The sequence below is a fragment of the Crocodylus siamensis genome, chromosome 1 (genome assembly GCF_052110815.1).
Source record: "Crocodylus siamensis isolate JL-2025a chromosome 1, ASM5211081v1, whole genome shotgun sequence".
Lineage (NCBI taxonomy): Eukaryota > Metazoa > Chordata > Crocodylia > Crocodylidae > Crocodylus > Crocodylus siamensis.
In genome coordinates, this window is record NC_143395.1 from 339,094,862 (window position 1) to 339,122,254 (window position 27,393).

The window sequence follows — 27,393 nt, forward strand, 5'->3', positions numbered from 1 at the left end:
TGCTCAATTTAAACTCCCAAAATGTATGTACAGTTTGGCACTTAGATCAACTTAACCCTAGTTCAGTTGATCTAAGTGTAATATCTGCACATACCCTTGGGCAGTTGTTGTACTTTACAAGACCATCTAACAATGGCTGTCTGCGTAGTGACATTTTATGAACAGTAATAGTAATTAATTCTTGTTAAAACAGCACTGCTACCTTTGAAAAAGTCTGAAGGTGCGGTAATGATTCATCAGTGAAGACCAAAAAAACGGCTCTGCTTAGTTGTGCATTTTAACCCATGCTCCTCTTTAACATTGAATCTGTTTTGGGATATTTGTTTCTTTTTTTGTTTGAAAGATAAAGCCAGAGATACAATATATGTTTTGCTTACGAGTATAGCCGGTTGAATAATGTTTGGTGAATACAAATGTTAATTGTTATTATCTATAGAGGTATCAAACAAGCAGAAATCAAAGAGATTGCAAAACACTTCTTTAAGTAAATTTAAGCCTCAAGTCAAAATCACAGAGCATGGGGTTATTTTAGTTTGGGGTACAAGCGGAGAGGTAAATCGGAAATAGCTAAGAATTAGTCAGAGCATGTTCCTGTGATCCTTATATATACAAGTACTCTTTATTAAGGCAGAGTCCCACAGAAGCACAGGCAGAGTACAGAGACACCAATTAATCTTAACCCTCCTGTCTAGAGTCTCAGCTTTAAAAGCTCAGCCTTTTTCCCTGATGGAAGATTTAATAACAACATTCTTAGACATACAGTATTGCCACCTGTGATAGCAATAGAGACAACAGTGGCCAAAGCAAATACAACAAAGCAGTATTTTCACTGGTATCAGCACAAGTCATATATACATGGGTTTGACAGGATGTGGACACGAATGGAACCATGTGACACAGGTGAACACATGAGCTTGTAGTCAGGCAACATTCTCACCCTGCTCCAGCCAAGATTCACAAGCCCTAGATATGGTCTAGGTATGGGTACACAATATTGTTGTGAATGTCAAAAAATGCATTACAACTTGAACTTGGCTCCCACAACCTTCCTACCCCTAGCTTTTGCATTAGAAGGAATCCCCAATCTACTGAATTGGAGCTACAATAAATTAACTTGCCTCGCTGCCAGACAGAATCAGAAGACTAGCTCTGATTTTCTATACAGAGTTCTAGCACCTGACATGGTCTCAGAGGACTCCATACATCTACTGAAGCTTTACACAAAAGCCATGCTTCTCTAAATATTCTGCAGAAAATAAAAAAATGTGATATATGGATCTATGATATTCCATTAGTGATGACTTTTTTTGTAACCAACAATGCTCAGAACTCAGTGAAGGATGATCTTAAGAGGGGAGGGAGCTGACAGTGTGTGTTGATAAGTATGCAGCTGAGAATCTAGCCATTAGTAACTCATTGGATGACACCACACATGTATTTCATTTTCTAAAATAATTGGAAATGGATGAAAGATTTGTGCACACTTATCTTTTTGTCAAGTATGTCAAAGCCAATTGACTATCCAAGGCATTTTCAGACAAGGATGACAGTGTCCCTGCATCACCCAATTCAGGATAGTGTGACTAAGTGAAGCCTTTTATAGGATATGTCAAAAATACTTGAGCATATATGCTGAGTAAAATATTGTATTCTTTCCTGATATCAGGTCATCATTTAGACTGCACTGGCTTTGCTAATGTAATGTAAGCAGGTAGTTTCTGGACCTGTTCCCAGTGCAGTTCACTTTATTTATTAAAACTATCTAGTATATGTTGTACTTAATGACTGTTACTCAACCTACTTGGTGATCTCAACAGCCACATATGTCCAGCATCCTAATATCAATTAATTTTAATTTATACTTTGTTGACCATTAATAAATTTGACATTATTATTTATTATATTATATAGAAATTAGTACGCAGCAGACTTTGTACTCCCATGCAGGATTGATAAATCATCAATTATTTAAAAGGGGGAAGCATATTTATTAGCATGCTCTGACAGCCTTTATCACTTCAAGTTTTGCAAATCAGCTGAAATTAATATACAGGCAGCTCTCAGACTTATGACACAACTGGTTCCTGAAAACTGCGTCTTAAGTCGAAATGTCGTAACTAGGAACCAATTTTCCCATAGGAAAAATGTTATAAATGGGGGATTGGTTCCTGAACCAATGCCCAAAACCCTATTTTCACCAAAAATAACCCAGAATTTTGTACTCAATCAGTTATAGATGAGTAATATAGCCACATTAATGTACTTATATTGTAAATAGCAATCATATTGATTTGGAAGGACTTCTTTGAGGTGACTTCGCTGGACTTTTTGAAGGGCTCTTGGTTGCACTTTTTGAAGGGCTCTTAGTTTATAGTTTCATAGTAGCTAGAGCCGGAAGGGACCTAGGTAGATCATCTAGTCCGACCCCCTGCCTTAGCAGGAAAGAGCACCGGGGTCAGATGACCCCGGCAAGGTGCTCATCTAACTTCCTTTTAAAAATCCCCAGGCTAGGAGCCTGCACCACTTCCCCTGGAAGCTGGTTCCAGGCCCTAGCCGCCCTGACTGTGAAGTAGCGCCTCCTAATATCTAATCTAAACTTACCCTCCGCCAGTTTGTGACCGTTATTCCTGGTCACTCCTGGCAGCGCACGGGGGAACAGGGACTCCCCCAATACCTGCTGATCCCCCCTGACCAGTTTGTAGCAGGCCACAAGGTCCCCCCTTAACCTTCTCTTGTGGAGGCTAAACAGGTTCAGGTCCCGTAGCCTCTCCTCATAAGGCCTGCCCTGCTGACCCCTGATCATACGAGTGGCCCTCCTCTGAACTCTTTCCATATTGTCCACGTCCCTCTTGAAGTGTGGCGCCCAGAACTGGACGCAGTACTCCAGCTGCGGCCTGACCAGTGCCGCATAGAGGGGGAGGATCACCTCCCTGGACCTGCTCGAGATGCATCTGTGGATGCATGACAGGGTACGATTGGCCTTCTTGACTGCCTCCCCACACTGCCGGCCCATGTTCATCGTGGAGTCAATGACGACTCCAAGATCCTTTTCCGTCTCCGTGCTGGCAAGAGGGGAGTTCCCCAACCTGTAAGTGTGGTGCCGGTTCTTCCTCCCCATGTGCAACACCTTGCACTTATCAGTGTTAAACCCCATCCTATTCTCATCCGCCCACCGTTGCAACCTGTCAAGGTCAGCTTGTAGCCTATTGCACCCTTCTAGTGCGCCCACATCCCCCCACATCTTAGTGTCATCAGCAAACTTGAACAGGGTGCTTTCTACCCCCTCATCCAAGTCACTGATGAAGATGTTGAACAGTGCGGGCCCGAGGACCGAGCCCTGCAGAACCCCACTGCCCACATCCTTCCAGGTCGAGAAGAACCCATCCACTACCACCCTCTGGGTGCGGCCCTCCAACCAGTTGGCGACCCATTTGACCGTGTGGGCATCGACACCACAGTCTCCCAGCTTTTTGATGAGGACAGGGTGAGAGACAGTGTCGAAAGCCTTCCGGAAGTCCAAAAAGACTACATCCACAGCAACCCCTGCGTCTAATGATTTGGTGACCTGATCGTAAAAGGCCACCAGGTTGGTCTGACAAGACCTGCCACTGATGAACCCATGTTGGTTGCCCCTGAGCATGCATTCCCCCGCAAGGCCCTCCTGGATGTGTGCCAGGATAATTTTTTCAAAGAGCTTACCCGGGATTGAGGTAAGACTAACTGGCCTGTAATTTCCCGGGTCCTCTTTTTTTCCCTTTTTGAAGATAGGGACCACATTGGCCCTCTTCCAGTCCTCCGGCACCTCGCCAGAGCACCACGAGTGCTCATAGAGCCGCGCCAGGGGTCCCGCAATGACCTCGGCCAGTTCCTGTAGAACCCTAGGGTGAAGATCGTCCGGACCAGCGGACTTGAACACGTCCAGCCTCTCCAGAAGTACCCTAACTAACTCCTCGCTAACCCTTGGCCCAGGCGTGTCTCTCTCGGGGCCCGAGGGGGGCCCAGCAGGGAGGTGGCTGAACTGGTCCCTACTTAGGAAGACAGAGGCAAAGAAATCGTTAAATATGTTAGCTTTGTCATCTGGCGTGATGACTAAGTTGCCCATTGTGTCCTGCAGGGGCCCCACATTACCCGGGACCCTCTTTTTACCCCCTATGTATTTGAAGAAGGACTTCTTATTGTCCTTAATCCGGGAAGCTAGTCCTATCTCCAACTCTGCCTTGGCCCTCCTGACTGCCCCCCTACATCCTCGGGCGACTGTAACATAGTCCTTCTTGGCGATGACCCCATCTCTCCATTGGGTATATGCCTCCCTTTTAGCAAGGAGACATTCCCGGATGCTCTTAGTGAGCCATGGGGGTTTATGTGCCCTCCTGCTCCCTTTGACCCTTGTTGGGATTACCTCCCTTTGGGCATGGAGGATCGTCTCCTTAAGGAGCAACCACTCACCTTCGACATCCGATTCCCTTCCCCTCTGGGTCCTCAGCGCTTCCCCAACGATCCTCCTTAGCTTGTTGAAGTCAGCCCTCCTAAAGTCTAGGGCTGTTGCCTTCATTGGAGTCTTCTCAGGAGTCTTGGCTGCAGATTTTTCTGGAGTCTTATCTGCTTTCTTAAAGAAAGTGTTCAAAGAAGTTAGGACAAATGTTCTTCAGAAAGATGGGCAGTGCATCAAACTTGTTCATTGGCAAGCATCATAAACTCAAAACTGACATCAGAAAATCAAAACAGGGTGTCAATTTAAAAACATTATAAGTGCTGTTCATTGCAACTCAAAACATCTTAAGTCAAGGACTGCCTGTAGTTACTTAGCCAGTTACTGATATTTTGCATGTCTAGAAAAGCTAAAAATAGACAGGTAGACAGAGTATACCTGTAAATGCATCCCCAAATTGCCACTTTACAATTGCTTCAAATATTATTCCTTATGTTGACAAAAATCAGTCCCCTAACACAGGAGGAGGGGTTACACAACTTTTACTATATTTTGAATGAGGTTATATGATGGAACAAATTCACCAGTACATTGTAGATATAAGCTAAGCAGCTACATTCCAAGTTCAGTATGTCGGTTAAATTGGATTTAGAGATGTTTTGAGTTCTCAGAGTTAATGCATCTAAGATGGAATGTGCTGCAAGATTTAGTCAACTGTATCTACTGTTTTCAAAGTTATCTCTGAAGTTACTTCCTATAGAATATGCTGTTTCTATACTGAAATTAGGCACCTAATTGGGATCTCTATCCTGGCACTTCAAAGAATTAATAAAATTATGGTTGCAATAGAGGAATAATTGTTCAAAAGTTATGTTTCTTTACAATAGGAGCATACTTCTGTTTTACCTCTTATTTTTGTTGTTGTTATTATTATTATCTATTATTGCTGTTCTGCCGGAAAAGACATCGTAGAAGTATACAAGGAATACTTAAAAATAAAAGTAGCATTCTTAGGCATTCATTAAAATTGCAAAGTAAAATTTAGATCATAGCAGGACAACAGGCATGGGTAAGATGTGAAAGTGGATGTGGATATTGGCTAACGAAATTCCCACTTTTAGTTACATTCCCATAACTAAAAGCAGAATGCGGAAACACTTGTTTATATATATCTCTAAGTATGTATTTGTGAGTGACTAGTCTCTGGTCCAGCAGCCAGCCTTAAATGAAATGGCAGTTGCTCATTAATTGTTTAATAAGAGTGCTGTTGTTATTAAAAGCTTGTTTTCTTCTATATTTCAGTGTGTTCTTAAGAGAGCCATGACAGTGCACTCCTTGTTGATAAAACAATTTGAGAAACACAATAAGAGCAGAAATTTTGCTGTGTTCAGGGTACATCTTTCTCTAGTGATAACTGACCTAAGAATGCAGGGTTTCATTTCTGTTTTGCTTTTATGGAAACCAAAGCTTAAGAATACACAGCAAGAAGACATTGTCTAATCCTTTAGTATATATTCTGCTAGTATTCTTAACTCAAAGATGTATTTGTTAGCATCCGCAGTGTTAACCTGATGGCATGTGGCTTCACCAGAAACCAAACTAAGAGGAAATTTAAAAAATCAGTGGTGTAGAGAGAAATACAATTTAAGGCCCCTGTTTTGAACTCCACAATATTTTGCAGTGTTTCTGAGCGTTGTGCATGTTTTCATGTGTTTGTTTTACTGATACAGTGTGTGGTTGCATTGAAAAGCCAGTGTTATGCTGTATTAATTTATGTTGCTGTTATCACTATATGGATTATGTTATGTTGTCTATTAGGGGTGTGCAAAATGGCCCATAGTCGATTCAGATTCGGCCTGAATTGAGGACAGTGATTTGATTTGTTGATTTGGCTCACTGTCCCAATTCAATTTGGCCAAATCCAAATCTGAAGATTTGATGCTGATTCAGAGAATCATCGATTTGGCCACAGACACAGCTTTAAATGTTTTTTCTACATACCTCGAGGTACCAGGCGTGGCTCATGAGCGCTGCAGTGCTGGGGCAGATGGAGCATCCCACAGGAGTGCAAGGTGGGGGGCCCTCATGCACAGTGGCAAACCCAGAAGTCGACTGGAAGTACTCCCAGTCCACTTCCAGGCTCTCGGCCGAGCACGTGAGGGACTGCCCCCCTCCTCCACATCCCCTCGGCTCGACAATCTTCTGTGGGGGGACCGCAGGTGTCCCCTCAATACCGAGGAGGCACCAGTTGCCGAGCTGGTAGGTGGGTCCCCCAGACACTCAGCAGTGGATCCAGAAGTGGACCAGAAGTGCTTCTGGTCCAGTTCCAGGTCTGCCGCCAAGCATGCTGGGGATGCCCCTGCACTCCCATGGGACGCTCCATCCACCCAAGCATCTCAGTATTCACAAGCCGTCTGGTACCTTGAGGTTTGTAGAAAACCTTTTAAAGCTGTGTCTGTGTCTACATCATTGAAGCTCTCTGAATCTTTCCGAATTGATTCGGATGGTTCTAATTTGATTCAGAGAGATTACGAGGTCTTCTGATTCAGTTAAGAGATTCAGCCACCAAATTGAGCCAAATCTCCACCAGATCAAACTAGCGACCGAAGCTTTGCATAGCCCTACTGTCTATGTATCTTTATGATTTTTACACGGTTTAATCAAAAGAATTGAAGGCAGCATTTTTAAGGAAAAAGGAGTAGGCAAAAATGCTAAGCATCTCATGTCATTGGGTGCAGACAGAAAAGACATTTGTCACATGATAGACCCCTTGAAATCACTCTAAAGCTGTGCCTAAGCACGGTTGCAAAGCCCTCTGATCATGCCAGAATTAACCCTTATTGTATGAGGGTTCAAATGAAGCTTCTCCTAAGTGCCTACCTAAGACTTAATTAATTTCTGTCTGCTCCAGCTGCAGCACAGTGAGCTGCAGCTTCTGTCTCTGGATGGGAGGGGAAAAGGCAGGGGAGAAAGGTCCTGTCTGGGGTTTTCTAAATGCTGCTGGAGTGGGGGAGGCAGTGGACTAGAGCACCTCATTTGGGGGGCTCCAATCTACCCACACCCACACTCCAGTGGGTCTGAGAAAACACCACAAGACTTCCCTCCCCTGTTTTTTCCCCCCTCCCATCTAGAGACAACAACAGGACTGGGAGGGGTGGGGAAGGGACAGAGCCATGGGGAGATTCAGCCTCTCTTACTGGATTGGGTTTGGAGCCAATCCTCCACTCTTCCAATTCAACAGCTAACATTTATTGGATTGAAGGGATCAGCCTAACTCATAGCAATTTCTCTGAGTCACTATGAGTTAGACCCAGGAGCTGCACTTCTGTCTGTGTCTACTCTGTTACTGTAAGGCAAGAACAATTGCATTCTTAAATACAGGCAAAAGAGGCTATTATTGGTGTGAGGGGAAAAGAGCAGGGTGTGAGAAAAGCCCTGGGAAATTTGAACAAGAAGTACTTACCACAGGACCAGAGGGAAGCCTGACCAGAGCAGGGTGCATGCTACCATGTTTCCACAGCGTGTGCTCCTGTCCTACCAGTCATTCTGACCTTTTGGGGAGGAAAAGAAGGGCATGAATCCAGCTTAGTTAACCTGCACCAATTATGGATGCAGCTTCAAGATGCTGTGGCAGAGCATCTTTGGTGCCTGCCACTTTAAGGGCCAGAGTAGGCAATAGGACAGCCAGCAGATGTGAGCTAGTGTAACAAGCCTATCACATGACTGCAGGAGAGACCTAGGATAGGAGGAGGGGGCTGAGCAGCCTCCATTTTAAACCCAGACCCTCAGGGCTGAGGCAGTAGTTTGCTGCAAGCAGCTGAAAGAATACTACCCAGCTGGAGCTGCTGCTTACAACATCTTGGAGGTAAGGGCAGGAGAAATGGGGATGGCAGGAGGCTCCTGGTCCTGGGGCATGACATAAAACTACACGCTGCTGGAGTAGGATGGTCTGGTGGGTCTGCCTGTGGTGGGGTGGTCCCCAGGAAATGCTAGACCAGTTGCCTCCCCAGTGAAAGGCAAGGATGGGGCACCCCAGCCCCCATAACCTGGTGAGTAACCCAGTAGTAGAAACAGGCAGGAGCCTGAGGAGGTGGACTCATGTAAGCAGGAGGGGGTGAGCAGCATAAGAGCCTAGGCCTGGCTTGTCCAAAATACAGCCTGCAGGCTGCCATGTGGCCTGCCAAGCTATTTTATGAGGCCCAAGGTGCCACGACGGGAAACAAAAGTAAACACTGTTTACTTTTGTTCCCACCCCTTGTCCCTCCCCCAGCTCCTCAGCACGTGACCGGCAAATGTGGACTACGAGGCAGTTGGCTGCCCAGTGACTGCTGGCCCTCTCCCCGGGGGGAGCAGGGCCCCTCTCTCAGCTCCCCTGACCGCATCCATGGAGGCTGGGGCAGGTGAGCTCACACCAGGTGGGTCCCAGGGCCTGGGCTGAGGTGCCCCCCTGCCCCCTCCACGCCCATCACATGGCTCCTTTAAGCCCCGCACTGGGGGTGGTCTGCACTGCGTCAGTGGGGAAGGGACAGTGCGGAGCAGGGCAGCGCGGTCCGGTGCAGGGATGAGCATGTGAGCGTGAAATGTGGCTGCCCGGCTGTCAGTGGGGCTACGTCCGCAGGAGGGATACTGAGGAGCCCACACAAGGGTGCCACACACATGCGTGCACTTGTGAGGAGGAAGCATAAGGTCACACTCGTGCCTTTCTTCTCCTCCTCCTCCTCCTCCTCCTCCATGGGAGGCAAGGGCAAGGAGGGAGGTGGACTGTACATGCATGGCCATGTGTGAATACCAGGCTCCTCATCCCCAGTAAAGCTGCGCAGCGTCCTGAGACTCTGCTTCTCCCCCTCCCCCTCCCCTTCCTCCTCCTCCTCGCTGCTGGTGCTGGAGGCCAACAGCCGGCTGCTCCTCCATGGCTTCCTCTACCTGGTGCTGTACTCCCAGGTGTCCCAGGGCAAGCCTACATTATACTCCTTTCATTAACTGAGAGATGAGTAGAAGTGAAAGTGTTTATTTGAATCAAGTGTTTGCTATTATTTCATTGTTGCTTTTATATTGTTTTTAATTTGGATTTTAAACTACATTTCCAGACCCATTTAATTGTCACTTCCTGCAACTTCAGTGGTGTCAAAGGTCATGTGACATCACTTCCTGGTGTGATACCACTTCCTGTGAGGTCTTTGAATATGGCTCGCTGGCCCACTGAGTGATAAAAAGTTCATGATCCAGCCCCACATGCAAAAAGTTTGGACACCCCTGGGCTAGACAAAGCCCTTGACTGGTCAATGGTGGGGCCAGGACCAGGATAGTCAAAAGGGCTAGAGTGCCCACTACAAGGGATGCCCAGAGCCAGGGGGGCCTGAGGTTCCAACTGGCCTGGAGGTGGGCTAGGGCCTGTGTGGCCAAAGGTCCCAGAGGGGAGCCATTCCCAAAAGGAAAAGAGGTCTAGAGAGCTGACAGCCCAGTATGATGGCGGGGATTGAGTCCACTTGATTAGGAGGGATCTAGGTGGGGTCCAAACACTAGACTTGGGGGCCCAGTGTGGGGCAGAAGCCACATAGTTGATGGCATCTGCAAGGCATGAGACATGGTATAGCAAAGGTCAGAGCCATTTACAATGCCCTAGGCATCATGGCACTAAATGGGCAGCCTCCTACATCTTACATCAGTTATTCATTAAGTTGTGACAAGTGATACAGGGTAGACTGCCCCTAAAAAGGTGGGCAGGCTGACATTGAGACCCAGCCCTAAGCTGGTCCCCTGTCACAGTGCCCTTATCAATTAATGTGACCTGGAAGTTGGGGAGCTGTCTGATTTTATTTTTTTTTCCTTTTCTGTTTGGATCCTTGGATATGCTCTTAAGGGAACCATTGGGGTTTTTTGGTTTGCTTGAGAAGTCGGTGGGGTTTGGACCTATAGTATAACTGAAGGACTGATTATTTTATGATATCCTGAAGGGATTGACACAGATGGATCAACCCACTTGGTCTGCGACAAATTGATTCAAGTTTATCCATCTTGCAGAACTGATGGACATATGAACCAATAAATTATTTAATTTTAAAATGGCCTTATAAAACCAAAGGATTCTATGTGAACTCCTAAGAGTTCATTCGGTAATTCCCTGGCTGACCATCAGTCACATAACGGTGGCAGGATCCTGAGTCCATCATGTGTTAACTGGAAGTGGTAAAGATAAGTGGGGAGGAACCCCACAAATAAAGCACTCCTAGGAAACCCATCAGAATCATCACCAACCCTACATTCAACTCCCAATAGTTAAAATATACATCAAGATGTGGTGGGAAAGAGAAGAACATCTGAGGTTAGAAGTGATGATACTATCTGGTTTCCCCAACAGTTTACTCAGGTAAGGTGGTAGGCAGGTAGAGACCACAGCCTTACTGTACCCATCCCTGACAGCTGGGATGGGCACCTAAAATACCAGCCCCACAATACTGAAGGCATCACAGAGAAACAGAGCATTAGCTAGAGGAATCCCAGATTTCCCAGGAAGGAAATTTCTGGAGGATTCTTTCCTCAGCAATTGGGACAAGGCTCCTGGTGGTGGCTGGCTTTGAGGAATTTAGGGATTATTTGTGAAATGTAAATATCCTCTAAGTGCTAAAGCATCCATTCTGATCAATAAGAACAAAGATTAATTCTATGATGCCAAGGAAGAAGATGATCTCCCTTCTGCCCCCAAAATACAGGGACAAGTTTTTGTTCCTTTGAAAGGGTTTTTGGCCCGAAAAAGGGCCAAAATTTGCTGTTGCCGTACAGCAATTGCTTTGGTCTATATTCTTCCAACGTTTCTTTGGTTTTCTTTTTTTTTTTTTCTTTTTCCTAAAGAAAGTGTATCTTGAAATAGGCCCAGCAGTGTCCAAATTGCTACTTGAAGTTGATATTGGGTCCCTACAAAAGGGTTAATTAAAAGGACATGAAACAGGACACACAGCAGTAATTCATTTATAATTTATTTTCATCCTAATTTTGATTTTAGCCCAGTAAATTTTTACACCATTCCCACAGATTTATTTTTCAAAATGAACACCCACCACTTTTTCATGTGCAAACCTGAAGTTGTGTATTTGCAAGTTAACTATTACCAGCTTGCAAACTGCATGCACAATTACATGTTCTGCATGCATAGCTGAGGACAGAATATGGCCCCAGGGTAGTTACTTGTAAAAAGCATGTTGTTCCATATGTCTGTTTTAAACACAATTCTATAAATAATCTACAGCAGGCATTCTCACCTTAACCCATGATAGGGAGAAACCTCCTCTGCAGTCCTGTACACCATGTTTCCTTTCAGACCTTAACACCACAACTAAGCTGGTCTCATTTGGCACCCTATGTGGCATTCTGCCATCCACACTGCAGATCTCACCTCTCTCCTCTTGCTGCTTCCTTGTCTACATGTTTCACTTTCCCTCATTTGGACAAAACATTCACAAACTTTTTGTTGGTGGTAACACTATTTTAAAACACATGGTCTATAAAATTGTGCATTCAGCTGTGACAGATACCAAATTAGTTCTTTTCCCTAAGGCTGTTTCCCAAAGTTTTGATACCTGAAGTACACTTTTTTTTCTGGATTAAAAGCATTGGCACACTCAAAAAGGTGTGTGTGTGTACGTGCAAACAATATATTCCATTCCACTGCCAGAGGAAATCATACCAGAGCTGAGATATACCATTAAAAAATAACCCTGTAATTTGTCTGACTGTTGCCAGTTCAAAAATCACTGAGATAGATCTAAAGTCAAACAAGATATGGATGGGAATCTACAGTATCACTGATCTAGCTGGTGCCACTAAGCCAGAGGGAGAGCAAGACCTCATCTTGCTGTGCCCTGCTCTTTCCACTGTCTTTCCTGTCCCATCTCCTGCTGTGTACCTCAGGGGGCAAGGGCAGCCCCTGCTGCTGACACCAATGCTTCAGGGTCTGATCCACTAGCAACTGCCCTCATAGCCCCTCCTGTCAGCCCTGGGAATGTGGGAACTGTGAAGGGGATGAGCTGGGATGCAAAGCCTGGCTCTATCTGTGCATCAACTCACCTGCCCACTTGCAACAGAGTGCACTGCTGGGAGCAAGGGGACTGGCACAGGGGCTGCCTGGGAGTGGAGAATGGTAGGGGAAGGCAGCAGCAGTGGACCCACTGCCCTCCCCTCCCTTCCCCAGAGCAGTTGCAGGTGCCACCGGAGTAGCTGGGGCAGGCCCAGGGTGCTAGGTTGGGGAAGAGAGCATTTATCTCCTCACATAGAGGGATCTCTGGGAACACTTCCATCACTTTCCCGGAACACTTGTAGAATCCTTTATAACCCTACAATTGCTTCAGAAAAACTCTAGTTTCCTTACATTTGTTATTTTGATAGACTCATGGCACATTCTATAAAATACTTCTAAGTTCATTACTATGTTTCACAAGATTCAAACAGTTTTTTTATGCTTATTGAAAGTTCCCTTATGTACTCTGCAAGACAGTGATACCTCATAATTTTATTATAAAGTGATCATGTGCTCTGCAGCATTCACTATTTGGCAGTTAGATATGCACTGTTTGGTCTAGTTTGTTCAGTTTCATCCTTAGGCTGTGAAAGTACATGCTGGGAACTTGCATGCCGATTCCATATTTTGTTCCTTTTTAGGGTGAGTTCCAAAGAACACAAAAATGGTTGATGGAGGCGGTTGCTTGGAACCAGTGAAAACAAAAGTATAAATCCAGGTGTCTGTTGTGCTACCCTGCTTACGCCTCTTCTGAAAGAGCCTCTTAAGAGGCAATTTTCAGCCTTCTGCCACATCAGTGCATTGAGATGTAAGAAAGAACATACATCAATGCTTAGCATAGCATTTAGTCTAGTGTAAATAGCATCTAGAAGGAGGGTGATGACCTAGAATCTGGTCACTGCTTCCACAAGCATATCTACGTATCGTCAAATGATGTTTTAATATAAGATACAGAAAAAATTCTTGAAATAGGGATCATAACCAATTGAAGGTCCAAAGCATTAGCCTAGGACACAGAATCTTACTCTTTATTTCTTGTTCTCTCTTGTTCACTGGACCTTGAATTGTTTCCTGCACCGTGACACATCTTCAACAAGAGGGATGAAGAATACCTCCAGCTAGAATGGCATGTGGTTTGGCTACGCTTCTAAGAGGTCAGCAATATGAGTCTGAGCTTTCTCAGCTTGAAAGGGAAATTTAATTTAGCTATACTTCCTGGATATGTGACCCGTGCATTAGGGCATAGCACCACAGTCAGATGAGTTCTAAAAGAAACTGGCTACAATTAAATTTTATACATAAACCAGTTATGTCCCTGTGCATTCAGAATATGAAGAGCAAGCATGGAAAACCAGGAACCCCTTGGGAGGATACGTGAAGGATTTCTAATTTCTGATTAGAATAAGTCTGGTTGGGATCTATAAGCTAGATGCTAAGCTGTTCAGTTCTGCCAGGTCTGGGGCAATGCTGGATATGTGTAGAAGCAGAGTTCTAAGCATCCAGGAAACTTTAAGTTTAAAACCCAAATGCCCAGGGAATCTAGATGCATTCATGGTTAGGCAGTTCCTGAAAGGAGCTGTTTAGCACTCACTTTAAGTACTTAGGTCATTTGTTATCACCGGGGATCCTGGTTTTCTCTGATTTAAAAAAAAAAATTCCACAATTTAAATGATAGTTTAACTTTAAATTATAGCGTTTCATTAAAATCATGGAAAAATGTGGATTTGGGGTTACTCGTTTAACTGAAAACTGGGGATTTTGTAAATCAGAGAAAACCAGGATCCCTGATTATCACATTGGACCATATTCTTGCCAGTCATTTTCAGCCATGTTTAAATATTTTCCATGCTAGAATATGAATGGCCATGGCCACACTAGTAGCAAGGCAATGACAAATCAGTCCATCTCAAAGGTAGCATTACCTTTCCAGTGGAATAGCTTCAGAGGATCTACTTCTCTGATGGCAAGATATCTGCAAAAAGATGGATACTGACTAGGCACAATAGTTTCCCGTGTGCAAAATACAAAAGTGCATATCCAAAGAATATTTTTACAGCAAATGTTTCCCACCCTATAGAACTTTCTTAACATTTGAAGAAATGATGAGGTTCAGAGAAAATCTCACTCTGGAAGTCTTAGCCTCAGTGTAGACAATACACTGGTGATGTAGAGCAATCAGTTGAAAAGTGTGAGACCCAGCCTTGGGTATATTCTCTGTCACTTTCCTGAATCCTAGAGTCAACAAGGAAACTCTCCTTTGTGGGTGGTTGTCTGGAAGTCTTCTGTTGGAGTGGTTCCACTTAGAGATTATGAAATATTAATGTAACATATTAACTATTAATGTAAGAGTAGTGTTGTACCCATGGGGTGCATCTACATGTGAGATTATTTTGACTGAATAAACTCCAGTGCAGTTTGCACTTGAGTTTATCTCTTCGGCATAGTGTTTACATGAGCACCCAGGACCACAACACATTGATGTGACTGGCAGAGTCCCAGAGGTCAGTCTGCCAGCCTGGGGCTGCACCAACATAGCTCAACATGCTGCAGAAGGACTGGCTGGGGCAAAAGGGTGCTTCAGTGCAGGGCTAGCCCATAGACGGCCCCTGCACTGAAGCATCCTGGTGCCGTAGTCAGCCCTGTCAGCATCTACAGATGCATTGTGGTGGAGTAAACAACTCCGCCTTAAGATAGTACTTGTGTTTGGCAGTGCTATCCTACAGTTCAGTTAATTAGTTTATTCCATCCTAATAGCAGCACATGTCTGGACAGTGACATTTTACTGCAGAGCTATTTAGTCAACTCCATGGTAAATGTCTCATGTAGATGCACCCGTGATGGCTCAGAAATTTTGGAAGAGGCAAGGATTTCTTAGGATGACATCTTTTATTGGGTGATATCTCTGATTGTATTGATGAGAGACCTCAGGAAGAATGTCATGCATTCAAAAATGTGTCTAAATTTAATCCAACTGATCAGAGACCTGAGGAAGAAATCTTGCACTCAAAAGTTTGTCTAACTTTATCCCAACTACATAGTTGGTCCAGTAAAAGATACCACCTTAAGAAATCCTTGTGTCTCACACAAGTATTAATCAGAATAGTGACATGAACTTGGATCTCTTGTGTCCTAGGTGTGTACCCTAAGTCAGCTTGTGGGTAGTCTGCAATAGGGTGATTGTTTCCTCATTTATTTATATTTTTTTGTCTCCCTCTTTCTTTCTTTGGCTGTAAATAGATGTTGCATTTGTCAGTGAAGAAAGCTCAAAGTCCACTGTTCCATTTCAAGTCCTTTGAAGTATGTGGGATAAAATGTGCTAACAGTTTTCCCAAGACATGGCCATGCATGTTTGTAAGGTTATTGCACTTTTTCCTAGGACAAGCCATTCAGACTGTGTGCTCTAATCTGGCAGAGGGGCAGCTATGCAGCTTGCAAGGGTGAAGTGTAAAAATGACTATGCCATGTCTGTTTTGATACAGGTCAAACCCCAGGAGAAACATGTCTGTGTCAAATAAGATGTCTGTTTACTGACTTCCTCTGATTTTGACCAGAAATTCTGTCCTGGAGCTGAGAAACCTTTCTTGATCAAAGTTTCGCCAAGAATGGTATGTTCCCACACCAGTTTCAATGAACTGACTTTACCAAAGAAAAAAATGCCTTGCTCAAAACCTCCTAATCAGCTCTTCTCATAACATCTTTTAAAGCTGTATTGCAACACATAAAGTGGATGGAACATGTGGGAAAACCAGCAGACAGAAAAGTAATTTGAAAAGTTTACCCCCAAACCACAGCCCCCACTCACTCCCAACCCACATTCCCTCGCTCCCTGGACTATGCTGGTGACCTTCAGTCCCAACCTGCAGCCCCCAGCCCTACCAGTGCCTCACACTCTGGACCTACAATCCCCCTGCCCCTCCCGTGCCCTCGCTCCCAAGCTAGAGCCCCCAGCCCTGCCAGTGACCCTCACTCCTAACCCGCATCCCTCTGCCCCTCCAGGCCTGCTGGAGGGGGCCCCAGCTGCCCCTGTCCCGACCAGGCTGAAGCGCAGCGATTCCAATTCATTAGGGCAGTAGCAAAGCATGTCCAATGCTGGGGTGGGCAGGAGGGAAGGGGAGGGGAGGCCCGTGGCATCTCCTGCCCTGGACTGGGACTCCCGTGCCACACCAGGCAGCCTGGCCATGGCTCCCCACCCCAACCTCCCCCTCTCTCTTCCCCCTGGGCAATGTCTCCTGGCCACCTCATCCCCATGAGCACAGCCACTGGCCCCTGTGCTGCCAGCTTTACACACACACACACCCCTCCCCTCCACAACCCCCTGCACCACACACACACACACACACACACACACACACACACACACACACACACACACAGCTGAAAGGAAGTACTAAAGCATGGCACCATAGCAACATCGCTGTATGGCATGTTCAAGTTTGGTTTTAAGGTTTCATTGTCTAGGAACAGCTGCTCAGGTCAGAGGTAGGATGCTCAGGGTGCTTAAGGTGTTCTCCCACAGGCTTGTGTGACTTTCTGAATTGATGCCATATCAGTGTTCATTATTCATACACATAAACATTATAGGACCTCTCCAGAGTAGACAGCTAAGGGACCTTCTAAGGTGCTTCTGGAATATATGATGTTAGTAGAGGAGCAGGTGACATTGATAAAGGGGCAAGTGAATAATTTTACATGTTATAATACATGTTATTTGGTCCAATGATGATGTGTCCTGGGCTGATCAGGGATTGCACCTGGCATCTAGTTCCAGAGCAAGATCTGGTGCCTTGGTGAGAATAGGAGTTACAGACACCATTTGAAGTTGGGGGGATGTCAGCAAGCAAACTAAAACAGGTTAGTTCACAGTGGCTACCTTGAGATGGTCATCATTTTCCAGGAGGGGTTGGACTGGAGGTCATTAGTGGTGTGTCTGTGGCAGTGGTGCCCAATCTTTCTGGGCTGCGGTCCCTATGAGTCAATCCACAGGCAGTCATGGTTCAGGCAATATCCTGGACCCCAGACAGATTTAGCCCTAGCCTTGTGCACACCAGATTGCATGCAGAGCCAGGCACCACTAGATCAGACCTCATGCTTCCACCTCCTGGGAGTCCAGGCAAAGCACATTTTCTTTACATACCGAAGATCCACAGCCCTGGTAGACAGGGATATTCCACTGTCTCTGTAAATGGCACCATCACTGAAGGAGTTTCTCGCTATGTTGACTCAATACTGTTCCTATATGCTGTAGGAGCTTCCAGTTATTTGAAAGATACCCCAGATTTCATAAAGAAACTTGCTTCCATTGACAAACTTCCAGCTACTACCATATTAGCTGCTATTGATGTACCACAGGCAGACAAGGTTCTTTGGGTAAATGTGATATCTTTTATTAAATCAACTGAACCACTTGGAAAAATTCTTCTTTGAAACCTTTTGGGCGCAAACACCCTTCTTCAGACAGGGGGAGCATCTGCAATTGCTGAAGTTGCTGCAGTTGCTGCAGACACTACCTCTGCCTCAAGACTGCCGGAAAACTTCTGGACAGGGAAAAAGCAGTGGTACATCAGGTCTTACAGTTCTGAGTTATATCTGCTTTTATATCCCCTTCCCAACATGTTTTGCTCTACCTGTAGCTTCCAGGGTTTATCTGGACAACAGCATCTAGAAGCTGTCTATTTTGGGCAAAGTCCAGGAACAAGAATATGTTGCTGGACCTGTGACAGATTTTAAAGCACATCCTGTTAGAGCCTCAAATCCAAATTTAGTTGATTACATGCCAGCTGTTGGAACACAGGCACCTTGCTGCACATTAGTTTACTGATCGTTTGAGTTAGGTATGTAAAATCACATGTTACAATCAACTGTGATGGAGCTACCAAGTCACATGAACCTCAGATTTGGGAGCTAATGCAGCTGAATGTTTAAAGACATATTTTCATGGCAAACCTTGAAAAGTTTGGATTAGCTACAGAAAGCTGAATGAGTGTCTCCCTGAACCTATTGAGAGGTCATTGTGAGCAGCACCTTTCTGACAAGGGTGTGTCTCAAGTATTTCCTGGGATCAGCTAAACCAAAATCAGCTAAACCTAAACTATTGTCAGAATAGCAGTTTCTTGAAAACTTTAACATTCCTACTTCTAATCTCAGCTGAAAATAGAAAATCATAGCTATTTTAAAACTAGCTAATTTGCCAGATTTCTGCATGTTTTGATTGTGATCTTAGGGGGGGAAATGAGCTCAACTTAGGCTGTATCTGGAGTGAAGATGGCAGTGTGAGCCTATCTTTTATTTATAAAAAATAAAGTTAGTTATAAGAAGGGGAGTCTAAAAATCAGTTGGTAGCCAAGGTACAGGAACTTCCTGCAAGGGTATAAAGAACTTGCAAATATTGTTATTCCAAATGGTTTATAGATATTTCTGCATATTTTAGATAAATACAAAAAGAGAAGACACAGAAGGGGTAAAGAGAAATGAATGAGAAGAGAAAAGAAACGCGGAATAAAAAAATAAGAGGATACCTTATATAGGTATCAAGTTTACAAGTTTACATAGTTTACAAGTCTAAGTGCTGGACACGAGTCAGCAGTTGCTGAGTTCCCTGTTGACAGTGACTGCCCCAGTGGCCTTGCAGTCATTAACATTTCTGCCTCAGTTTCCATATCTTTAAAAAGACCTTCAGCAAAGAAGTGATAATAGAGGTAGTTATTTTCAGGACTTAGCAACTCATCTCTTTAAAAGACTGTCACTTAAACTACTGTATCTAATTAAACTAATTTCAAAGTTTTAAGTAGTATGCTGATTTTTTTAATAGACCATAAACTGGCAGTGAAAAAATATTTCTGCCCATATCTATAGAAATAAGGCATTTGTATAAAAAAATTGCCTTCTGTGTTCCTTATGAAAATAATAATAGTACTTCAGACAATGCAGCTGAGGGTGGGAATACCAACAGTTATAAATACAAAGTTAACAACGTCATTGTATTTCCCTTGACTTCCACACTAGTATCTCTAGGGAAATAAAGGCCCTGCTACTTAATAACTTGAATTCCTGTAATTGTGCTTTGGGAATCTACTGCTCTAGACCAAAACCTACGACATAGGCCTAAGGTTATCATCCTTGGGGTCATTCACAAGCACTGATGTGTAGCTGAAATAAATGGATTTTTTTGAGGGGGAGAGAGAGAGAGCCTGGTAATAAATTAGGGTGGACAACAAACTGAGTGGTGGCAGAAGTCGTAGTGGGAATATGAAAGAATTCCCACAGGAAGATGTATTAAATATAAAAACTGTACTGTACTTTGATAATTGTAATTTCTTTTTAAGTTTCTCAACTAAGCCAAAGCGATGACATGTTAAACTTTGCAACAGTGCCAACTCCATCATTTCCTTCCTCACCTCATTTAAAAAAAAGCTGATGATAGCAAAAGGCACAAAGTTACACACTAATCCCCCAGCCTAGCTAATACCATTGGTGTTTAAGTTTTAGCATTTGCTAGAAAAATTCTCTCGAATCAGGACAGTCCTGTTACTGATATTCTGATTTTTTTTTTTTCATCTAGTGAGAGCTTGCTTTTCGTTCCCTGTAAATATTTTGGTTTATAAAGAGCTGCATAGATTTAATTGCATGTTGAATTACATAATAAACATTTATTCCTGTTTTGTTGATGGGGTGGAATTCTGTTGCTCATGAAAGCTGATGATTGAGAGCAATAGCAGGAGCCAGGCATAATGTAGGTAAATAAGGGATGGGCAAATAATTCAGACTAAATAATACCACAAAACAGCCAAACAGTCTTTGTAAGTCCTTCCTGGAATTCCAGAGTTGTCTCAAGCAAGGACTAGTTCTTCCTTATGATTGTTATGCAGAACAAATTCTAGCATACACAGACAAGCTGGCAAAGACACCGAGAAATTAAAACACAAGAGCAGAGGTTCAAGGCTACTTCTCACTGTTTCTCACAAAGTTAGGGCTGGTAGCATACCTAAAACTATGGTAAAAATCTAAACCTTTTGAGAAGGTAAAACCAAATACTGTCAGCAGTACTAGACATGAACCTTATATATTTTGTACATTCAACTTCCTATATTTTGCAGCATGGGCACGCATTTTAAAGAGAGTGGACTAAAGATTATTGCCCAACTGAGAAGCAGTATGGACAGTAGAAGCTCTTATTTCCCATATTTACTAAATTGGCATTGGCCAGACTGGTCCATGTGGAATGGTCTGTTGATGTCCAGTCTGTGGGCCCAGAGGTTCTCAAGTTGGTGGAAAGCAAATGTAAAAACAACCTTCCCTTCTCACTCTTGCAGATGCTGTGAAGTCTCAGGTGATCCTGGAGCTGTACTCTTTAGAGCATCTCCATGTAGAAAGATGCTGTACCATGTCTCGGTACTTCAGGACCTTAGTCATACTGGTACCATAAATGCCAATTCTTAAAGTACTTTCCCAAAGTTGTCTCCATAAAAGCATAATTGAGCATTTGTGCTCCCAACCCAGAATTGACCCAGGGCTTATTTATGTCACATTTGTTACAAACCCTGTCTCAGGACTGTATTGTATTAAAATGGTGATCAGCCTGCATCTACCAATAAGACTTATATGTAGCTATTTCAGGAAGCTGTGATATAGTATTATTTGGATTTCATCTGTACCCCATTTTCTGCCAGCCAGGTCCCACGGAAACAATTGTTTTTAGCCATGAGACTCCATATTAGGCCTTCATCTTTTGCAAACCAGTTGACAGGATTCTTAAGGGAATTCTTTCACCAAAGCCCAAAGAAGAGGTTAATCTTGCAACTCAAAAGTATCATTCAGCAGGCCCAGCCAGATGCCACTATCCCCCAACTTTCACAGACTCATATTCAGAAAGAGAAGAAAGATATGCATGGATGCTTGGGTGGGTAGGTACATAACAATTAACTATTTTTTTGATATTTGTATGGGATCTAAGGGAAGCATATCTGGTGAATGAGTGTTTAGTCATGGGGATGGGACTATTTGTCTTGCTGTGAAGGGGAAATAAAAATGTTGGGTATGAGCAGTAAGTGCAAGGTAAGAAAGGGACCCTTCCTGTGGGGAGAGGGTAACCATGGGTAAAGACCAGGGACCCTGGCTTTCTCTGATTTAAAAAAAATCCCCAATTTTCAGTTAAAGTAACCTGAAATCCATGCCTTCCCTTGATTTAAATGAAACACCATTTTTATATATATATATATATAGAGAGAGAGAGAGAGAGAGAGAGAGATAATGACATTTCATTTTAATCATGGGAAAAATTGGATTTGGGGGTTGTTTTCTTTTAACCAAAAATTGGGGATTATTTTTTAATCAGAGAAAACCAGGATTCCTGGTAATGACGTGGGGACTGGGTAACACTTGGGCCTTGCTGTACCGTCTTGTCCTGAGCTCCATGGAGCCTGTCCATGATCCTGTATACTTCTGCCCAACCTGTACTAGGAATATTTGAAATCTCATAATAAAATCTATTCTAAATTACAGTTTCATCTGCAGCCCTTGAGAAGGATGGACACTTATACAAACCAAATCTTCAGAACATATGTTGTTTGTTCATTACTGGGATAAGAAGCACATTCTCAAATGTGCTTATGAATTTAAATCCTAGCTTTTAACACCCTTGTCATTTTACACATACTTTAAACAAGAGCACCCATTATGCTAAATTAAGCCAAATTGTTATGTGTATTTGTTATATTGACATAAGTTCAATGGATACATAATTGGAGCCAACAATACTTTTCACTTGAGACCAAATCCAGGTTCTAAAACAGCTCTTTAGAGCCAATCACATGAACCTATTTTCCTTCCACAAATCATTTATCTAATGATTGGCTGCCGCTATTTTTCAACAAGGGTGCCTAAAATCAGACCCTATATTCAGGGGTAGGATGAGATTTACAACTACTGAGTAACCACTTCTACTGAAGTCAGTGAGATCTGGGAACACTCAGTAACTCTGAAATTCAAATTCTTCAATTCATCTAAGATGGAACAGGTCAGGGAGGTGGTTGCACTTCACAGATTTCATAGATTTCATAGACATCAGGGCTGGAAGGGACCTCGGGAGATCATCGAGTCCAGCCCCCTGCCCAAAGGGCAGGAAGTCAGCTGGGGTCATAGGATCCCAGCAAGATAAGCATCCAATTTACTCTTGAAGGTGTTCAGTGTAGGTGCTTGAACCACCTCCGCTGGCAGACTGTTCCAGACCTTGGGGGCTCGGACAGTAAAGAAATTCTTCCTTATGTCCGGCCTGAAACGGTCTTGCAGCAGTTTGTGACCATTCGACCTAGTCATCCCTTGGAGCGCTCTGGTGAACAAACATTCCCCCAGATCCTGGTGGTCACCCTTGATAAACTTATAGGTGGTCATCAGATCACCCCTGAGCCTGCACTTTTCCAAGCTAAAGAGTCCCATGGCTCTCAGCCTGTCATCATAAGCTCTGTTTTCCTGACCTCTGATCATGAGCATGGCTCTTCTCTGGACTCTCTCAAGCTTCTCCACATCCTTTTTGAATTGTGGAACCCAAAACTGGATGCAGTACTCCAGCTGCGGCCTCACCAAGGCCGAGTACAGGGGGAGAATGACGTCCCGGGATTTGCTCGAGAAGCATCTATGGATGCACGCCAGCGTTTTGGTCGCTTTACCAGCCGCAGCATCGCATTGCAGGCTCATGTTCATCTTGTGGTCAACGATGACCCCCAAGTCTCTTTCTTCTGTAGTGCTATCCAACGTAGCACTGCCGAGCCTATAAGGAAGCTGCAGGTTTTTCCTCCCAAGGTGGAGAACCTTGCATTTTTTGGTGTTCAATACCATCAGGTTCTCGTCTGCCCATTTGCTGAGCTTTTCCAGGTCAGCCTGGATAAGCTGCCTATCTTCTGGCATGGATGCTTTGCCCCAAAGTTTGGTGTCATCGGCGAACTTGGCCAGTCCACTCCTGACTCCAATGTCCACATCATTAATGAAGATGTTGAACAGTATGGGTCCCAGGACAGAGCCTTGAGGGACCCCACAGGTCACAGGGCACCACGATGAGTGACTGCCATCGATTACAACCCTCTGGGTCCGACCATGGAGCCAGTTTCCCAGCCAGCGGATCGTGGTGGAGCCAAAGCCACAACTGGCCAGTTTGGCCAAGAGGTGATCATGGGATACCAGATCAAAGGCTTTTTTGAAGTCAAGATATATGACATCAATCTCTTCTCCCTTGTCCAGGTGATAGGTCACCTGGTCATAGAAGGAAATTAGATTGGTCAAACAAGACCTACCCGCAACAAACCCGTGCTGGCTATCCCTTAGAATGTTAGCCTGGGCCAGTCCATCCTTAATAAACTTTTCTAGGATCTTCCCCAAGATAGAAGTCAGGCTAATGGGCCTGTAGTTAGCCAGATCCACTCTCCTCCCTTTCTTGAAGATCGGCACCACATTGGCCTTCTTCCAGTCTTCGGGCACTACACCAGAGCGCCAGGAGTTTTCAAAGATCCGTGCCAGGGGCTGGGCTATGACGCTTGCCAGCTCCTTGAGTACTCTGGGGTGCAGATTGTCAGGGCTGGCTGACTTGAAGGTATCCAGCTTCTCAAGGTGTTCCTTCACGAGGTCAGCATTTATGGAGGGTAGGGGATCCCCATCACCCGGATCTCCCTGTCCCATAGCAGGCATGGGCGTCCCATGGGACTGATGAAAGACTGACGCAAAGTAACTATTTAATAGGTTGGCTTTTTTCTGGGCGTCAGTTGTCAGTTGCCCCATCTGGTTTAGCAGGGGTCCAACATTGCCCTTGCTTTTCCTCCGGCTCCCCACATATCTGAAAAAGGACTTTTTGTTGTCCTTGATGCTTGAAGCTAGTTGGAGTTCAGTTGCAGCCTTGGCTTTCCTGGTTTGCTCCCTGCAGGACCGGACCAGTGCAGAATAATCCTCCTTGGAGGTGAATCCCATCCTCCATCCTTTGTAGGCTTTCCTTTTTAGCCGCAGGAGGTCCGCTAGGTCCCTGGAGAGCCAGGAGGGCTGCTGTGCCTTCTTGCTGCCTTTCCTCCGTGTTGGAATAGATTTAGCTTGTGCATTGAGGATTGCTTCCTTGAGAAGCAACCACTCTTCTTGAACTCCCATCTCCCTGGGGTCATGGTCCCTGAGGGCCTGACCGACAAGCCTCTTGAGCTTGTCAAAGTCGGCTTTTCTGAAGTCAAGGACTTCTGTGTTGCTGACTGACTTGCCAGCTTTACAGCGGATGGTGAAGGTGATCAGCTCGTGGCCGCTGTCACCCAGCTTCCCATCGATCACTAGGTTGCCAATTAGGTCGTCCCCTGTAGCCAGTACCAGGTCGAGCAGCGCTTTGCTTCTTGTTGGCCCATAGACTTCTTGAGTCAGGTAGAGGTCATCCACGCACGAGAGAAAGCTTTGCGACTACTCGGATTTTGCTGAGTGATCTTCCCACGAGATGTCCGGGTAATTGAAGTCACCCATGACAACCAAGGTCCTGGAGCAAGCGGCCTCAGTCAGTTCCCAGGCAAACTCCTGGTCAAGCTCAGGACTTTGAGTGGGAGGTCTGTAGTAGACTCCCACCGTTGTGTCCCCTGTGCCGTATTCCCCACAAATTTTCACCCAGAGGGTCTCTAGCTGTCCATGCTGGTCGCCAACATCAGCTTGCAGGGACATGTAGCTTTCCTTCACATAGAGAGCTACACCCCCGCCCCTTTTGTCAACACGATCCCTCCTGTACAGGGTATAGCCCTCTATACCCGTGGTCCAGTCATGGGTGGAGTCCCACCAGGTCTCCGTTATCCCAATGATGTCATAATTCTTTGCACTGAGCAGGAGGACGAGCTCCTCCTGCTTGTTACCCAGGCTCCTGGCATTAGTGTACAGGCAGGCAAGTGTCCCCTTGGAGGCTCTTGCCTTGCCCACAGATTGTGCCAGGGCTGGGGCAGGGGTGGGCTCCCTTAAGAGCCTTGGTCTTCTGGCTTTGCAAGGGTCGCTCAGTGGGCCAGCAGTGGCAGTAGTCCCCCCATCCCCCAGCGGGCTTAGTTTAAAGCCTGGTGGAGCAGGTCAGCCAGCCTGGCTGAAAAGAGCCTCCTTCCCAGGGGAGAGAGGTGGAGGCCATCTCTTCCCAGCAGCTCGCTGCCACTCTCGCCAAAGAGCGGGCTGTGGTCATGAAAGCCAAAGCCTTCCCGATGACACCAGCTCCGCAGTCTTTGGTTCACTGCGTGGATCCTCCTCTCCCTCTTCAGCCCATAGCCCGAGACTGGGAGGCTTTCACTTGCCTGGGGTTGACCTGACCTTCCCGGGCTAAGGCGTTGGGGCGGCAGATTGCCCCCTGAGTCCTCCCCAGGATGGGGTCTCCCACAACAAACACCTGTCGTTTTGTCTTGGGGAGAGCAGGGGCGGTAGCTGTGGTTGAGCCTGGGTTGCCTGCGGGAGCTGGCAACTAAGCAGGCTCTGCTGGGGCTGCAAGAGGTGCGAACCTGTTGCTAAGCTCCGGCAAGGGAGGGGCCTTGGTGCGGCGGGCCTTAGGGCCCTTGACCACCTTGGTCCATGCCCCTGACTGGGCAGAGCGGGAGGTCCCAGAGTCCTCCTTAGTCACGGAGGGAGACGGTGCTCTACCCTGCGGCTCCTGGGGGAGAAGGGCCTGGCAGTAGGAGTCTATCTCCTGCTCACAGTCCCTGATGGCACGCAGTCTCTGGACTGTGGCCTGGAGCTCCTCCAGCTGGCGCGCCAGAGACCCCAGTAGGGAGCAGACCCTGCAAGGGGAGGTGGCCATGCTCCCAGGCCCCAGAGCCTGAAAAAGGGACAGGCTGCCCCCACAGCCAAGAGCCAGGAGCTCCGTCTGGGTGGCTGTCTCTGAGGTGCCCAATGGGGAGGCCGCAGAGCCCGAGGGGACCCTCGGGGTGCAGCGCGTGCCCATCCGTGTCATGCCTCTATTAGGCTGGCTATGGCTGGGGCTAACTACTCTGGGGGGTTTGCAGGCAGGTGTCGTGCCCTCCCGCGCCCTCTTCTGCGCGAACTCCGCGCTAACTCAAGCGCCTGTTTACGCAGCCTGTTCGCGTGGCTCCCCGGGGGGCTGGGCCAAGTAGGGGCCTGGGCAGGGGCTTGACCCGGCCCGGCACCAGGCAGCAGCCTCCTCCCAGGGAACGAGGAGTTAACCCCTTCCCACCACAAGCCCGCTTACCTCCGGCTGTGCTGGGGGTCAGTAGGGGGCTCTGCGGCTGCTGAGGGAGTGTCTGGGGGGTTTCGGGGGAGCAGGGGTGCAGCGGGCTTTCACCCACGCGTCTCTCACCACTCCAGAGCCTAACTGAGCCACTTTAGTGATCCTAGGTCATGTTGTCATCACACAAGTCTGTACCACACTCAGGTGTAGATTAGACACCTCCTCCTTTCTATCTATACCATTTCAAAATATTTTTCCTTTTCCTAGGAGGGGAATGAAAGAGTTAAATGGGAACATTTCTGTCAGCTTTTCACCAACTATCTTTGGATGTTTTACTGACATTTTGCACTGCTTCTACAGTGCAAAATAGCCCTAAAGGATTGGAGTCTGCAGCCCTGTTTATGTTGCTTTATTTTAGAAACTCATATTTGAACAATTTGCTATATGTTTTTTACATTATTGGACTAAATCCATTCCCAGTAACTCTAGTAAAACTAATGAGGTTAAATTAAGGATAAATTTGCCCTGCCCTCATAGATAACAGACCTGCATTAGCACTGGAGTAAGTTGGTACCTATCTTGAAAGCAATGGGAATTCTACTTCCCTACAGAAGGGCTGAATTTACAGTCAGACACAGATATGAGAAAAAATACAAACTAAACTGAAACAAATTCCAACATTGTCACTGAAATAAAGATAAATGGAAAGTTCATGAATTAAACAGGCAACTTCACTCAACACCTGCATGATACTATTTGTATTTCCAACTCTTTATCTCTTGAGCCATATCTTTGAGT

At 45.5% G+C, this 27,393-nt stretch overlaps 1 long non-coding RNA gene across 1 annotated transcript in view; it reads right to left on the minus strand.

The window, feature by feature from the left end:
* Positions 1 to 27,393, minus strand: part of LOC149874884 (uncharacterized) — a 119,563-nt gene that overhangs the window by 20,606 nt on the left and 71,564 nt on the right. The window contains exons 2-3 of the long non-coding RNA XR_016439977.1: positions 7,893 to 7,980; positions 4,447 to 4,606 (exon numbers count right to left, since the gene is read on the minus strand). This is a non-coding gene — a long non-coding RNA (uncharacterized LOC149874884). The remainder of the gene's footprint in view (positions 1 to 4,446; positions 4,607 to 7,892; positions 7,981 to 27,393) is intronic.